We start from the raw sequence: 12,500 nt of genomic DNA on the forward strand, positions 1-12,500 counted from the left end.
TGTGTGTTCATACATACATAAGATTTATTATATTTCAACCTATAATTTTATATATTTATTTACGTTATAAGTACCAGTACCTATTTTTGTTACTTAAAAGGTATGTGACAAATATCATTGCGACTTTGTCACTGGAATTATACCAGACTTCAATTAATGAACCAATCAACCTTACTTTGAGAAATCCATTGACATTGTCTACATGCCAAGCTGATATACTCGTATCAAAGTATTCATTAGCTTTGCTTTTCCATAATAATGTTGTCACCAATTGCTAGAAACCATAGATTTATGAGGGATGAAAAAACAAAACAAGAAATGGACACTTATACATTTTATTCATAATCACTCTCAAAGAAAAAAAATGTTTTCTATTTCTACTAATGTTTTTATTTTATTTTATTTTTTTTTTATTTTTTTTTTAGTCGCAAATCTAAAATTTGTAGGAGTCCGAGTAGAATATCTCTTAGTGCGATTCCACACCCCTGTTTTAAACCTCTTCTATTATGTTTGATAATTTGTGTTAACCATCTAATCATTATTTACCACCATAACACATTTTATTGCTCTTCCGGCTCATTTTATATGTGCAGTACACAGTCTTTCCTAACAGGGATTTACTCGGTAGCCTAATAACAATGGAAATGAAGGAAAGAAGGCAAGAAGGAAGGGGGGGGAGTACTAGGATAGCCATAGGTGTAAACACCGAAGGAGGGTTGGGGGAACCTCTGCGTCACAGTTACGTGAGTAAGTAACACTTCTTCGAAACGCTCTGAAGGAAGTGAAGAAGTACCTCTTTTTTCTAAGAGTAAACGGGCTAATTAAGCACATCTGTCAATTCATTGTACCACCAAAAATTAGGCCAATGTTTGAAACATTCATTGCTGTAGTTTCATGGAAATTCATAAGCCGGTTTGTTAGATATTTGGGAAAAACACTATTATACGGCCTCTGGAAACGATAGTAGATTACCTTTGCACTTGCTTATGATTTTTCTTTGAGTGCTTCTGGATTTTTGGTCTCATATCATATGAAATTTCCATAAATTTATAACATTTGCACTTGCTTAAAATGTTTCTATAACAGTTTCTCGATTTTTTGGTCTCCATTTTTAATTGTCACATTTCAAGAATGAAGGAAAATTTTCGCCCATGATTAATCTAGTGGTGTTATTAGAGATCCTTATTTAGCCTACAAAACAAGTCTTTCTTACAGTTTATAATCTGTTAAACGACTGAACCATCTGGTTGTTTGTGTGTCATGATTGTTAGCCAACAATCAAAGTAACATTTCATTATCCCTCTTGCGTAACAACTTAGTTACTCCCACGTAAACAGCTGTTCAGTAACGAGGTACATACTTAAATAGAATGAATCGGAATAGCCTAGGCAGCTGTTTTGGGAAACTTTTGAAAATATGAGCTACATACTTTGGGAAATTTTCCAGTCTTCATATCATCATTAGTGAAATTGGCGGAGACTGAAGGGAGGATTCAGCCAGTAACAGTGGATGAGGAGGCCATTACTTAGGTCCTTTTACTGTTCTTGGAAGTTTTCTGAAGCATCGGTTTTGTATTTCAGAAAGTAGACTATTAGGCTACACTATTCAATATGCCAGATATTTGCATAATAAAGAGTTGTGCCTGGAAGCAGGAAATGGGCGATCTGGCTGCTCTCCATTGCCTCCCAGCGAAGGAGTATTTAGTGACCGCTCTGGAAATGGTCTTCGGAGCAGGTAATGTTCATAGCATAGAAATAACTAAAAGAATATGTAGTGTTCATTTAGTGAGACTGATACCCCTAGCTAAGGTGGCTCCTCACTACAAACACGCCATGATGTACAGCATTGCTATGATGCCCCAAGAGGAAAAGAGAGTCTTCCAAATAATCGACCAGTTGATTGAAAATCATTTCCAATAGATTAACCTATATTATGAAAATGGAAGATTTATTTACGAAGTTCCCTACCACATTCAAGTCTTGAACGATGTTCGGTTTCCTCCACGCTAGTCAGTCAGTTCAGTTTTAACCTAAACCAATTCGTTTTGATCTTTTATTGAAGAGAGATTATTATTTTGAAATTTATATCATCATAAAGGAAACTAAATAACAGTCGAATATTACTGGAAGTTAAAACCTTACTTCAGGAAGTTTGAAATCCAGGGGGTCGAATAAATCTGAAGCTGTCGGATGTACATCGATTTTTAGATTATGAATCTTTAAATATGAAACAATCATCTAAAATTTCTAAATCTTGAGTGCCCTTTAAGAAGTTTGAAATCTTCAGTGTCCTTCGAGAAGTTTTAAATCTTCAGTGTCCTTCAAGAAGTTTGAAATCTTCGGTGTCCTTCAAGAAGTTTGAAATCTTCGGTGTCCTTAAGAAGTTTGAAATCTTCGGTGTCCTTCAAGAAGTTTTAAGTCTTCGGTGTCCTTCAAGAGGTTTAAAGTATTTAGTGTCCTTCAAGAAGTTTGAAGTATTTAGTGTCTAAGAAGTGAAAAAAAAAGACTGCAACATTCCAGAGGTTAAAACACACTACAGCACTGAACCAGTTTCAAAGAAAAACTCCCGCAAGTTTAACCACCTAAAACACAACTATTGTTATTTACAATCTTTTAAATTAGTCTACGTTCAAAAAAAATAAGGAAAGTTTAAATATTGTTCTTCATAGAAAATGTTTCTTTAAGGGATACTAATCTATATTTTTTTTTGTATTGAAATGCTCAATTTCCCCGACCCTATGCGTGAATAGACATTTTTTTTCTTCAAATTAATAATCCTGTTTTTTTTTTTATAATTAGATCATAGGGACGATACAATATAGACCGTATATGAGTTCTAGGCTTTCGTAGAGACAATCTGGTATCACATTTCCAAGGCCTTGCACGTTTCTTTACTATCGATACGGAGAGAATAATGATGGAAATAACACTAAGAGACGGAAAAAGAGCAACATGGATACAAAAACAAATTTAAGTAGAGGACCACACACACACACTATATATATATATATATATATATATATATATATATATATATATATATATATATATATATATATATATATATATATTTATATATGTATATATATATATATATATATATATATATATATATATATATATATATATATATATATATATATATATATATATATATATATATCTATATATATATATATATATATATATATATATATATATATATATATATATATATATATATATATATATGTGGAGAATTTTTATGTGAATGGCTGAGTGGGAACTTAGTCCAGGAAAGTCTCCCTACGGCAATTACCCAAAGCTCAACAGGGGAGGATAATGAGCACTTACTCTCGGGACGCAAACGCCCTGCTAATACTTTACTGCCATAGTTCACTAACCTTTCACTCTAAAATACAAAAGGAGGCAATTTTACTGTCCAGAGGCCGGAGAACTCCACACGTTAATTTGGAAATAATTTATGGCCTACTCTAGCTTTGTCAGGGCTAGAGTCATCTCACTCTAAGGCTCTGTTTCGACTCCGTCCCAGTGACCCCAGTGAGATGCTGTACAGGTATCTTACGTTAATGCAATTAGAGACAAATAAAAAAAAAGGGGGAACAGTGGAGTATAAAAGTATAAAGTAAAGTTAAATGGGGATCTTCACCTTCAAAGCACTAAGTAAAAGAGCGTACACTCGCTGATACCAACTTACCTGTTTAGAGTAGGTTACTTTCAACACCTTGGGTACTTCTGACCCGTCCTAGTATAAATTGGTAAAATTCATATAATGTGGTTAAAGATACCAAAATGTGTAATCTATTCCAAATGATTTATTACAGAAAAAGGGGATGGAAAAAACGATGATTTTAACAAAACAAAATTAAAAATTGGAAAAAAATATCATTAACTCAATTATAAGTTTTATATGTGATAAAATGAATAAGTGAATTTACAACAAAAAACTTTAAAACGTTAAACGGAATTAACACGTGGATTAAACCTCAAACAGAATAAATAAGTCAAAACATTCTGATCAACAATTTGTGCGGTAGGATGCTGTGAGGTCCCAACATGTGGTCAGTGACCTCAAGCAATTACCAAGATCAAAAAAATATGAATACATTAATTTCCATGCACGCAGCCCGAAAGATGTAATGCCAAAATAATACCTAAACTTAACTTATGAGAAATTGAAACTTATCTAAAGGGGGAATGGCCATTAGTTAAACTCACAAGATTTTTATATGTTGTGGGCGCCCGTGTCCTAAATGTGGCGGTCTTCAGTTTGCTCACTAGGCCTACAGCACTTATTCTGCAGAGTCAACGGCCCCCTCCAAGCTCTCCAACTAGCCCCCAAGACTGGAACCGACGTGCTGTAGAATTAGCAGCTATGCACTAACACTGGTCATCTGCTTGACCTCTTCTACAACGTATTCTTGGCTAGTTATGGTGTAAGGGGACAGGCTAGTGATGGAGAGTGGGAGCATGAGGTTGACATTGGAGCCTGACTGGGCAGCTCCGTTTCGTACCGTGGCCTGTATGTTTGTGAGGTCGAGTTCAGGTCAGCTGCGTCCTCCTTCCTTCCCAAAAAAAAAGCATATCTTGGTGCGTAGGCCTACAGTCTTGAGGTGCCAACTCTCATTTAGGACAGGCTCAAAACCTTGTGCCTTGTGAATTTCAAGCAACACACTTATTTAGAATACAAGGAGAAATCTTGCAACTCCAGGGGGCAAAGATAATCCTAATTCTAAACAACTGGCATACAGAATAAAAATGAAACTAAAAGGTAATTTTAGCAAGTCGGGCTTACGTGTGTGGACAACCATATCTCCTAGACTAGCAGACTTGAGTTGTAATTAAGAGATTTAAAATACTGTACCTAAATACTTACGGTAGAATAATGTATACAAACAACACAAAAGTATTAATCTTGGGACACTCGCTCAAGAAAGACACATTACTCATATTTTTCCCTGCCGTGACGTCACGAACAATAACAAAGTCTACGTATAAACTATGAAGGAGAAGAGTAGTGAAGAAAATTCTTCACACCCTGGGGATAAGGGGAGGAAAAGGAGAAGGGTTAGTGTAGACTAATGCAATGTGGATTAGGTGTTAGTATATGAGATGAGTATACTAAATGAATAAAGAATGAATGTGACTAGTTGCGCTATGCTATGTCAGCAATTGGCATTAAGTTGAACCGCAACCGCGTACGAGATGGAGTGCGAAGTACGATTTACAAGCGAGAGTCAAACAAAAGTGGTACGTATACAAGCGGAAGTAAAACAGAGTTAACTGTGACTTAGTACAAAAGGGTAACTACAACTGCAAGATAAGAGCGGAGGGAAGGACAAATCAAAAACATCAGCAGTCCTTCACATGGTTGATGAAGACTATGTAAAGCTACTACAAGATCTCCTGGAATAGGGCTCGCGCACGTTCAGCAGAGGCCCGTGTAGGCCTGGCGTGGCGAGGCGCCGCGATGACTACAGGAGACCTAGCTTCGGCTGTGGTCTCATCATTTCTCTCGGCCAGTTGGTCTCTAGGAGGACTGTCGAGATTTTCGAGAGGAGGGGTGTTAGGAGGTTCCTCCTCACTTGGTTCGGATAGCGTTTGGCCATTTTCATTAACCTCCAAAGGTATGAGTCGGTTGACTGGACGTACATACTCTCCATTTGCAGAGCGGACCTTGACTGTTCTAATGTGTCCATCTCGACCTGGGTATACTTCGAGTATACGGGTCAAAGGGTACTCCTCTCGATTGACCTCGTCCAGAATCAACAAGCATAAATCTCCAACTCTAGGAATGTTCGGGTGGAGGCGACTAGACTTCTGGTGTCGTTCTCGAAGGGAACTGACATAGTCGTACTTCCACCTCTTCAGGAATGTTTGCAGCATGTTGGTCAGCTTCTGGTAATCTTTGCGGAGGATGTCCCCTTCTCGAAAAGTAGGATCAGTCAAGTCAGCCAGGTGGACTTGAGGTGCTAATGAGAGGGTTCGACCATAGAGTAGGTGGCTTGGGGTCAAAGGCGTATCAGTGGGGTCGTCAGCATCCAGATATGTTAGAGGCCGATCATTCACCACGCATTCTACTTCTCGGACCAAGGTCACAAACTCATCATACGTAGGGTGGCAACGGTAAGTGGCTTTGCGCAAGTTGAGTTTGGTAAACCCAATCAAGCGCTCGTAAAACCCTCCTTGCCACGGGGCTCGAGGAGTGATGAACTTCCAAGTGAGGTTGTGGGCCCGTTTGAACCCGTCGATAACAGGGTGCTGTATGAGTTCTGTCAAGAGTGTCTGACCAGCTTGAAAGGTTGAGGCATTGTCAGACACAAGGCACTGGGGCATCCCAAATCGGGCAGCGAACCTTCGTATCGCTTGGACTAGTTCCACAACTGTCAAGGAAGTAGTAGTTTCTAAAGCTACCGCCCGCGTGGCAGCGCAGGTAAACAGCAGTACGTACACCATGTCCACATGTGAATGATGTACCTTGAAGCCGCCAGTGTAGTCCAGTCCAGTTACTCTGAAAGGGACCTCAGCATTGAGGCGGTTAGGGTGGACGGGAGCTAACGGTGGGGTTGGGTACGGCTGGCCTTGTACTCTTTTGCAATGTATGCACCGTTTGAGAATCTTCTTCACTTGCTGGCGCATTCGGGGAACCCAAAATTCCTTGCGCAAGTGAACAATTAGAGTGGAGGTGTTACAGTGCAGCAGCACTTCATGCCAATGCTCAACAATAAGTTTCCAGAGAGCACAGTGGGACTCTAGGAGAATGGGGTCCATGTAGCCGGACTCCGGGGGTGCATCACTGAGGCGGGAACGGCCTCTTAGAACACCGTTATTGTCAATATAGGGCTTCCGTTGTCCGATAAAGGCTCGTTCATCGGATGTCAACAAGGCGGGTTTACCTTGCAATTGTCGTAATATTTGGGGGTAACTGGCCGCCTGTGACACACGAATGATGGCGGTAAGTGGTCTTCGTGGGAATCTTTGGACTAAATGGGGGAATTTGTGCTCGGCCCATCCGCTCGTCAGGCGCAGCAAGGCTGCATAGCTCCTAACTGCCTCATCAAGAGATGAGAAATGAGCAAATCTTTGAGTTTGCGGTGGCAAAAGTCTGATGGGACAAGCTTTTATCTCCCATTCAGTAGGGAATCTGCTTTGGTCCGGGTAAGCTGAGACGTCGATCAGCCAGGCTGGTCTATGAAGCCATAAGTTGGACTTGAGGACGACTTTGGCGGCTACTCCCCGCGACGCCAGGTCGGCGGGATTGCAGGACGTGGGGACATGCTTGAGAAGCAACCGACAGTTCAACCTTATACGGTTTATCTCCTCAACCCTATTGAGAACATATGGGGACGTGCTCTGCCGGCTGTGTACCCACTGCAGGGCCGTGGAGGCATCGGACCACACTGTAGTAGAGACGTATGTTTCTGGACGTAATTCTATCAGATACTGGGCTAGTCGGCATCCAAACAGGAGTGCGGTCAACTCAAGCTGGGAATGGACTGACTCTCGTCCAATTCCAGCATACGTTTAGGGGTAACTCGTGCCTTGGCTGTGAGGAGCTGGCATTTACCTTCAATTGTGACCACGTAGCAAGCCACTCCAAAGGCTTGCTTGGAGGCATCTGCAAACACATGTAATGCAGCCTGGTGACCCTGATGTGCATTTCGAGGCACCTTAATGTTCTCGAGACCCTTGTATTTTTTAAGAATGGCACCGAGCTCGCGGATCAATTCTTCGCTCAGGCGTGAATCCCAACTTTGATCCATCATCCAGAGTTTCTGAATGAAGAGTTTGCCGAGGATAGTGACCGGCGAGATCAGGCCAATAGGGTCGTAGATGGAAGAAAACAGAGAGACAACCTTCCTCTTGGTGTTGACGTGTGAGTAGTCCTCTAACATCAGTCCTGAGGGGAGCTTGACGGCTAATGTGTCATCTGCGGTGTTTCAGTCCAGACCGAGGTAATCTTGGGGACCCGTTTCGGTGAAGTCTCCCGAGATGGGGGCATTAGTGGTCCATTTGGCAAGGGGCATGTTGGCTTCCAGCATAATTTTTTCTATGGACTGTCTTTCGCTAAGGATGTCCGTGGGCGAGTCGTACCAACGTTGAAAGTTGTCAACGTAGAAGCTTGTTTTAAGCTGTGAGGCAAGACTACTCGTTTGAGCATCCAGGTGGTGTTGGATTGTCTGGTTGAGCAAATATGGGCTCGAGGTGGCCCCAAACAGGACCACTTTGAAGCGGTACGCAATAACTTCAGACATACTGGAGTCCTTAAAGAAAAGAAACCGACAGTAATCACGGTGTTCCTGAGCGATCTCAATCCGCAGGAAAGCCTTAGAGATGTCTGCCGTCAAACCAAATGGCTTTTCCCTAAACCGGAGGATCATGGACTGAATTTTTGAGGCCAAGTTTGGCCCGGTGTACAAGGATTCATTCAGAGACCTTGAATTTGGTCCCGATTTAGCCGAGGCATTGAATACTATGCGCATCGGTGTGGAGGTGGAACTTTTGAGGACAGGATGATGGGGTAGGTAGTGCATTTGTCCGTCATTATGAGGTTCTAGCTCGACCGGCTCGATAAAGCCCTCCTTTATGTACTCGTCAAGGATGGCTTGGTACTTGATGAATAACTGAGGGTCCTTAGATTTTTTTAAGGGACATCAGCTGGGCAAAAGCCCTACCAAAATTTATCTCTGGTCGGCTATCACTCTTGAAGGGTAGTTGCACTGTGTATCTTCCGTTTGCGTACCGTGTAGTACGCTTGAAGAGATCAACGGCCTGTGCCTCAAGATGGCTGAAGGGTTCATTGCTTATGCCCACAGCATCGAGTTTCCAAAGATTCTCGACGGGGGGCTCTACTCCCACAGGGTCTGTTACGCTGATGCGGTTTAGTGTGAGCGACAGACTATCAACCTCTGGGGGTTCTGTCCCTTCTCGTGACCAATCTGGCAGCTTTCCCCAAACCACATATCCACCTGGTGTACTGAACAGGTTGACACCCTTGATGTTGTGAGTGCGCTTCAGGAGTCGGGGAAGGTAATCGGCTCCGAGGATGATCTCTATGCCAGTGGCATTGTCATCTGGCTGCCTGTCTGTAAGACGTAGACCACTAGCCTCTAGAGTGCGAACTGCATGGGTATATCCAGGCGTCCTTATGATCTTCCCCACGTTCGGGTTGACAATGGCAACGACCTTATGCTTGCGGCGACCAATTTTCAAATTGAACTGCACCAAGTCTGAACACTGAGGTGGTTCGTCCATGTTGAACGAGTTGAGTCGGAACACGATTTTTCCGACAGGAGCAAGGTTCAGTGACTTGATTACGTTGGGATGAACAAACGTGCGTTGGGCACCACAATCCAGGAAAACTCGGGTGGTGTGTTTAAGTTTTCCATTAATTAGATCGCCAGTGAAGGTGGGTAGAACAGCAGGGTTTATTTCGTTCGCCTGGTTGGTTTGTTCAGTCTCACTCGAGGCTATATGGTTAAGTTGAACAGAAGGTGGATCTGCTCTTGGCACATCGGGTTGGTGACCCACGGTCACGATGTTAGGGCAGAGAGGCAATTTGTGGCCACGTTGGCAGTTCTGGCATGTAACATGGGCGGTGCAATCACGGGTAACATGTTGCGTCGAAAAACATTTAGTGCAACAGCCTAGTTGGTTCAACCGCGTTATTCGACTATTTGAATCGGGGAACCGGGGGCATTTTGTAGATGAGTGACCATTGTGGTCACAGAAAACACAATTGTATCGAACAGGGTTACCTGTTGGTGGGGGAGCTCTGGCCGGCTCCGGTGTACGCTTCTGAGTGGGTTTTGCTGGGTTTTGGGTTGGTGTGGATGGTGTCTTCGGCTTAAGGGCATCACTGGTTGTTCTATGGAAGGGCTTAGCCAATTTTGTAGTTGAATTGCTGTTTACTCCAGAGTTAGATGGTTTAACAGGAAGCCGGTCTTTGCTTGGCTCCGTCAACAGTTTGGCTAGCTCCTTTGTGCGTGCATGTTCGTATAGTCCGTCCTTTAACTCTTGCAAGGACACGGATGTGCTATTGTAACGGCGATAAACTGTCTCCAAGAGAGTGGGGTTTAGCTTACTCAGGATGGCATGCTCCAAAAGATCTTCGGACAAGGGGGCTTTGGTCACTTGCACGTATTCTTCCTCAGCATTGTTCCACTCCATCAGAAACCGTCTGAGGTCAGGGCCATCATCCGCTGGGGGGCTCATACTAAAGAGCTTCTTACGCAGCAAATGACAGTCAAGATCAGGGGATTCGTACTCCTGGATGAGGTTAGCGATGGTCCTCTCGTACAAACCCTCTGTCCAGATCCTGTTTCCAGCAAGACGCCGGGCTGGTCCTCTTAGGCACCGTAGAAGGATCTTGTACTTATCCGCTGGGGAATATTTGGGAGATTCGTGTATGGTTTGACGGAAAAGGCTCCACCAACCCGTCCAACGTTCCCTACGACCTTCAAAAATGGGGGGATCAGGCTCAGAGGCAACGGACACATAAACAGTCTGCGGGTTTGCGCCAGGTGTTTGATTCTGGGCTTGGTTGCCAGTGGTCTTATGGAACACAATGCTACTGAAGGCCGTTTCAATTCGTTTTGCACAGTCAACCAGCATTGGGTAATTCGCCACCACGGTCGGATGTTTATAATGAGACCGCCAAAACTGTTTGTATTCATTGAGTTTGTCCCTGATGCCTCCGATGTGAACGCTAAAGTGATCCAACCCAGGGGACGACATGCGTGAAAGATCTACCGAACTTAGGCTATGGAGGGCCAGATCTGCGTCCTCACATTGAAATTTGAAATCGACCTCCTGTTGCTCAAGCCGTGAGTTAAGTTCCTCCAAGCTGAGAGCTTCAGCCTGAGGTTGTGGAGGGTTACCGAGATTAAGAATTTGTAAAGACATTTTGGATGAAACCCTTGGATGTGCGGAGTTTGCAAATTCAAAGTTAAATAAACTCTTAAGATTTATGGGTATGTCTGAGGAATGGAAACTCACCCTACTCGAAAGGTTTAGGAAACTTGTGCGGCTATGTGTGCACAAGAAGTGACCATGGATTGGTTCAATGCACAATGAAAAAGTGTGGTAAGTGGCAATGACAATTTACAACTATACAGTATAGGCTAGCACCAAAATGACAAAAGTAAATAGAACTTAGATAGTCGCAAAAAATTACTCAATGTGACTAGTAGCACATGGAAATCGCAAAACAATTTAAACACCACTCACGCTAAGGCTAAACTTGAAATTACCTCATGCAAAGGATAACTAAATCTCACTCACAACAGAGGACATTACATAAAGCTTTCCTCACACAGAGGTTAAACGTAAAAGTTTCTCACAAAAAGGACAAAAGTGCAAAATTACGCTAAGGCTGAGGGTAAAATTATTGACGTACTTGTCAAGTGGTAATCACAAGTAAACTAAGATACGCTACACATGGGTAAGACGACCTTTAACAAATTTTTAAGTGACTACGTGAAATTGTAGACTTAGCAATATCGCGCTAAAAGTTCTGTGACCAAGGACACGGGGTTAAGCTTACAAGAGGGGTTAGTAAGAAAATTACAGCACTTGCACAAAGGATGGTAAACCGAGGTACAAAATTATGGAAAAAAGTAGATTGGCAAATTAAGTCGAACAGAGCAAACTGAACGGTGCTCGCCTGGAGCAGTAAACAATGAAGTCTGAACAACGAAAGTGATATACCTTAGTTCCAGTGTCTCGGAACTTTCTGGTTAAATGCCAAAATTAGGTGAACAGATCATATGAACCGACGGGCATAGAACTTCGCAAGTTAATAGTAAAACATGCAGCATGCAACCTAAATCGATGACCTGAACATATATAGTTCTGTCGTCTCAGAACTCATAAATAAACCTGGTTACACTGTCTTCCTTAAGCGTGTGTCAAATACTATAAAATTACAAAACTCTTCTCTCGTTCCAACTCAAGTCTGGGCATTACACTTTCTACAATGTGGCTGGTGCATGTGGGTAAGTGTGGTATAGCGAGGTATTTATAGCTTAATCAAGCTAGGCTACGTTAATTTAATGATCCAAAAGTCAAAGGTGAGAGATCCGGTTCGAAGGACCACTCGTGTGGAGAATTTTTATGTGAATGGCTGAGTGGGAACTTAGTCCAGGAAAGTCTCCCTACGGCAATTACCCAAAGCTCAACAGGGGAGGATAATGAGCACTTACTCTCGGGACGCAAACGCCCTGCTAATACTTTACTGCCATAGTTCACTAACCTTTCACTCTAAAATACAAAAGGAGGCAATTTTACTGTCCAGAGGCCGGAGAACTCCACACGTTAATTTGGAAATAATTTATGGCCTACTCTAGCTTTGTCAGGGCTAGAGTCATCTCACTCTAAGGCTCTGTTTCGACTCCGTCCCAGTGACCCCAGTGAGATGCTGTACAGGTATCTTACGTTAATGCAATTAGAGACAAATAAAAAAAAGGGGGAACAGTGGAGTATAAAAGTATAAAGTAAAGT

The sequence above is a fragment of the Palaemon carinicauda genome, chromosome 2 (genome assembly GCF_036898095.1).
Source record: "Palaemon carinicauda isolate YSFRI2023 chromosome 2, ASM3689809v2, whole genome shotgun sequence".
Taxonomy (NCBI): Eukaryota; Metazoa; Arthropoda; class Malacostraca; order Decapoda; family Palaemonidae; genus Palaemon; species Palaemon carinicauda.